This window comes from Acyrthosiphon pisum, unplaced genomic scaffold (genome assembly GCF_005508785.2).
Source record: "Acyrthosiphon pisum isolate AL4f unplaced genomic scaffold, pea_aphid_22Mar2018_4r6ur Scaffold_21433;HRSCAF=23981, whole genome shotgun sequence".
Lineage (NCBI taxonomy): Eukaryota > Metazoa > Arthropoda > Insecta > Hemiptera > Aphididae > Acyrthosiphon > Acyrthosiphon pisum.
This window is the reverse complement of record NW_021770900.1, coordinates 15,095-20,385: the sequence shown is the minus strand read 5'-3', so window position 1 is coordinate 20,385 and position 5,291 is coordinate 15,095. Positions and strand designations below refer to the sequence as shown.

Below are 5,291 nucleotides of genomic sequence, written 5' to 3'. Positions count from 1 at the left end.
TTGGATGTTTTCTAGGACGAGCCAAAAAAAATATGCATTTGCTACAACTTCAGAGCCCTGGTTATAACGATGTAGATATTTAATGCACCGTCCCTTTATAAATAGTGATCGCAATATTTTGATTTAAAATAAAAATTCATTAATATGTTGTACATTTTTAACTTAACTTTAGTTGTTCATTGGAGCAAAATATGAGCAATGATTATTGGTTTTACAATGTGTTTTTTTATTGTGTATCCAAATTTTAGAGTAGTTCAATCGGCTACCATATTACTAATGATAAAAACAAATTGCGATCTATATAGGTATGTAGTCAAATATATCCTTAGAAATATAAACTGGCCTCGTAACGTTCTTAATCATAATATTATTATAGGTGCCTTTAATTTACAATGATATATCTCTTATCAAGACTTTAGCTACAAAAAGTATGTTTTTGCTTTTTTAGTGTTACAACTTCTAAGTCTTAGATTCAGTGAAGTATCCAGGATTTTAGGATTTTCATGTTTTAATTAATTTAATTTCAATAAATAGTAGATAGTACAAACTTTTAAAAATGCCTACACTTAGTATAAGCTTATAACTCGGCTTATAAGTATATTATTATAATATTATAAGTATAGTATATATTTAAGTACATCTAATATTGCTTATAATTTATAAATAATCATTATTAAATATTATTCATTGTGTGTGTTAAATTATTAATAATTAGGTACAACTCTTAATAAATTCAGATTGATACATTAATAATTAAAATTAATTATTAATTTATTTGATCACCCCTCTTCCTTGTTTCTGATAGGTTCCCTCATTACCAATGGTGTGAGTAATTTGAACAATAAACGCATAGGTAATACAACTTTTAGCTTTAAAAATGTTATGCATTGTCAAAAAAAAAAATTGTATTTTAATTTATTGAAAACAATATGTTCATAGACCTTTAATTACACTTGGTGCATTGGTGCAAAATGCAAGTCACAGGGGTGCTAAGGGTACTTAAATTAATTTAAATAGCACCCCGAATCTTGTCATTATCTTCAATAACAAATAAAAATCATGGACACATACTACTATCATGAGTCAAGGTATACTATCAATTATCCACATGCAACGCAACATGTTTAGGTGATAATTCTTAATAATGAATACCTAATTAAAATAAATATGTTGAAAAGTAATTTTCCACTGTAATTATATATTTTAGTATAATAACCTACAATGATTCCATACAACAAACTTCCAGTTAACAAATTGTTCTGTTTAACTAAATTTTTTTGAGAACCAAACCAAATTAGAACCAAATGTATTTAATTATATTTTAATAAATTCTTCATAATATGAAATTTTGTTGCTCATGAGGCCACGACACTTCATTATATGGACATATCATTGTGCATATTATTATCCAACTTAAAAATTCATTTAAAATCTAAAAAAATTCACATTAAATAATATTATATCTTGAAAAATAAATTCAAAATTCAAAATGTAAAACGTAAAAAATCTATCAAGCTGTAAAAAAAAAAACTATGTTATTTATGATGTATAACCATTTACAAAAATGTATAAGAAAAAATTAAAAAATAATTCAGAAAATGTGAGTAAAAAGTTTTTAATAAGTAAATGGGATTTGTAAAAAATGTCGAAAAAAGTAATAAAGAATTAAAAATTGAGCATTAAATCCTAAAAAAAAACACTATGGTAATTACAAATAATTATAAATAATTATAAAATGAAGAGTAAGATTCTAAAATCTGAATTGAGTTTGTTTGTATCTACCTAATTCAAACTTTATGTTAAGAAAGTTATATTTTACAATAAGCTAAAAAGAATGCATTTTCTTATAAATTCACAGCCCTATACAATATTAATTTAAATTGTTAATTAATTTTATTTTATTAATAGAGATATCAAATGGAACGGCTATAAGGTGGAGTATCAATATAGGATGAGTGTGAGGAACAGGGCTCCTCTCAGCTTTACTTCCTTTAAAATTTTTTGAGTGCTTAAGGCTTACGTTATATTTTTAGGTGATTTGAGGCTATGTCCTAGAGGCTAATTCTTATTATATTATCCAGAATACAATAGCAAATGTTTTATCTAAGGTTTTTACAATATGCAAAGCTGTTTGAACAATATATCTGACTAAAGAAGTGTATACAATCTAAACAACATAAGCCATCACATGTATAAATTATCTATATAATATATTATTGTTATTTCAAAAGGTGAGATATCTGTAAAAGAGATGGACAAAACTGCCGAGAACTCACCATATAAAAGTAATCAAATGCAAGTTCTGAAATCCGATCAAAGTAAACCTACACATTTTAAAAACAGCTCTCACTCTGTTAGATTACTTGAAGTCTTAAAATCTTTATGTAAGTATGTTTTTATGGTTTTGCTTAAAAATAAAATTTTAACAAATTTTTATTTATAGATATGAAGTTTTATGTGAAATCAGCTTAAAAACAGATGACGGAACAATAGTGTTGTGACATAAAAATGTTTTAATAGTAGCTAGTCCATATTTCCGTGCAATGTTTAGTAATTTTGATTATAGCAATAAAAATATTGTCAATATAAGAAAATTAGATATCACTATTTTATATCTTATAACTATGACTGAGACATGGTACAGATACTAATTGTTGGCATTCAAGCTAGATGTCCACCTGTAGTTGAATTTGGGGTATTCAAGATGGAAACATGGTTTTCAAGTACATTTCCTCAAGAGACACCGAGTGCCATTGTAATTGGAAACAACCACAAGGCACCGAAATCTACTGAAATGGAAATTTAAACAAAACGTATTGCCAAACATTACGTATACTGGGAAAGTTGTTTTTGGATAATGAAACTCTAACCTAACTTACGTTCTGGCAAAAAATGATAGTCAAACACTGTGAAATTGGAACATTATTTTTGAACCTTACAATTCTGGACTATGGCGTTCGAATACATTCTGATGAACATGATGGTTTTGTAAGTGTATCTTTTTAAACTGATTACTATTCAAATGGAAAACATTGTGAGGTTAAAATGTAATGTATCTTAACAACTTAACCCTGCCTCAGAGAGAAGAGTTTATCATATAAACAATTTAAGTGCCACCCGTAACACCAGAAAAATCCCTTCCCGACTGTCATACAATGCATATTGGAAAAGTGTCATATTAGAATATTTGAACACAGAGACAGTGACTATTAATTGTATTAATGATATTAGCAATGAAACTGGTGACTTAAAAACATTTAATTTGAAACTTTTTAATCTTAATGTTGTGGTATAATAAATTATAATAGTAATAAGAACTTCAATTCAGGTTTAATTTAAAATTTAAATTATCTGTAAACAGCTCAATCAGAATTAAAATATTTTTAAAACTTTTATCAAGCATAGGAATAAAATTGATTAAGTAATCATATGGTGTAAATTTCAAGTATTCATAATAACGTTGCAGTTACGTTATTAGTATTTTGTCTCATATTTGTTATAACTTTTACCCTACTAAAACCCCACCACAACATTCCAGCAATCTAAATTTAAGTGAAGCGATTGTGTCATGATATATGAGTTTGGTGCCACTGCTTATAGCCATCTATATTGGTCAGTATATTATGGATAAAACTAGAATGTATTACTATCGATAATATTGTCGACAAAATTAAAAAGATCAAGTCAATATTATTTTTTTAATTTAACTAGTTTAATTTGCAGTTGAAATAGCTTACCTTTTCTCAGTTGATTTAAAAGTAATCCATGAAGTTAAAACAATATTGAAATGTATGGTTTTATAGGTAGGTATTAAATGTAAGTATCAAATATTAATATTTAATATTCATATGTGGGTTTTTCGTTGTCCAGGAGATGTACGCATGTTTATACGTTCCTCCGATTGCGAATTTTCGTCGTCAAAACAGTTTTAATTACTTACGAATTATTATTTTCTAGTACAAAAAAAAAAGTATTTCAGTGTCACTATAATATACCAATTGGCAATTATAAATAATAGTTCAATAATGTGTGTGTATTTTTTTTTTTATAAATTGTAGTTTTAACACAGTTAAAATATTAATTTAAGTTTAAAAATAACTCAAACGAAAAACAGCAGTATTAAACGTGGAATGACGAATACAACTAGGTACGAATATTATGAATATGCTTTTAGAAAACTTACAATATCTCACAATCACATAGTACCATCATTAAGAGGATGTCAGCACACTATTCGTTTTCTCTCTCTGGCCCACGCGCAACATAGACAAAACGCATTTACGCAAAATCATTTTTCCTATGCGTTTAAGTAATCTTAGAGTAAAGTCACCTATTACAAAAAAGATAGAGAATAATATTTTTGAGGGGATGACATATCGATTTTATATTTTATTATTATTTGACTTAGTATTCGACTTTCAAAATAAATAAATAAATGTTATAAATTTAAATGATGTTTAAATTGTTTTGAGACAATATTTAGACAAATCGATATGTCATTCCCTCAAATGTGTTATCCTCTATCTTTTTTGTCATGGGTGACTTTACTTTAAGATTACTTAAACACAGAAAAATTGATTTTGCGTAAATGCATTTTGTCTATGTTGCGTGTGAGCCAGAGAGAGAAAACAAATAGTGCGCTGACAGCCTCTATATACAGCCTCTAATAGCAATATTATATTCTCATCGGAGATATGAATGTATTGGTTTTGAAATGATGTATGTTTCTTAATATATTTATTAGTTTGTACATCGAAAAAAATTTAAAATGAATAATAATTATTAATTGTAGAGACTCCAATATTTTGCCAAAAACTTATTATTGCTTTTTCAAGACAAAATACAATTTTTTAAATATTTTTGATCTCATTTGAGCTACGTATATTTATAAAATATATCTTTAATTTTTGACTTATTTAAGTTTTTTTTCCATTTTCGTATATATAGGTAGGTAGTTACATTTTATTTTCAAGTAAAAAGCTTGAAAATTCAATACAAAGTCCTTAATTTGTTCTCATAACAGATAAAAAATATCGAAAACACATACCTAACCATTTTAACATAAATTTGTTTATGGACTGTGTACAGATATTATTTTCTAACCGATTTTACGTAACGCTTTGTTTATCACCATAGAAACGAGTGTAAAATGTAAAATAATGTATTTTATTGAAAACAATAATCTAAAAGTTATTAAAATGAACATTTACCAATAGTTAACAAATACACTAAGACCCAGAAACCGGGTACCTATATATAGTCGTGTTTTAAAATGTAAGAGTGTAGAAATC

At 26.5% G+C, this 5,291-nt stretch overlaps 1 long non-coding RNA gene across 1 annotated transcript in view; it reads left to right on the top strand.

Moving 5' to 3' along the window:
• LOC115034887 overlaps positions 1 to 3,279 on the top strand; it is a 3,996-nt gene extending 717 nt beyond the window's left edge. The window contains exons 2-3 of the long non-coding RNA XR_003840127.1: positions 2,232 to 2,384; positions 2,444 to 3,279. This is a non-coding gene — a long non-coding RNA (uncharacterized LOC115034887). The remainder of the gene's footprint in view (positions 1 to 2,231; positions 2,385 to 2,443) is intronic.
• Positions 3,280 to 5,291: the final 2,012 nt, after the last annotated feature.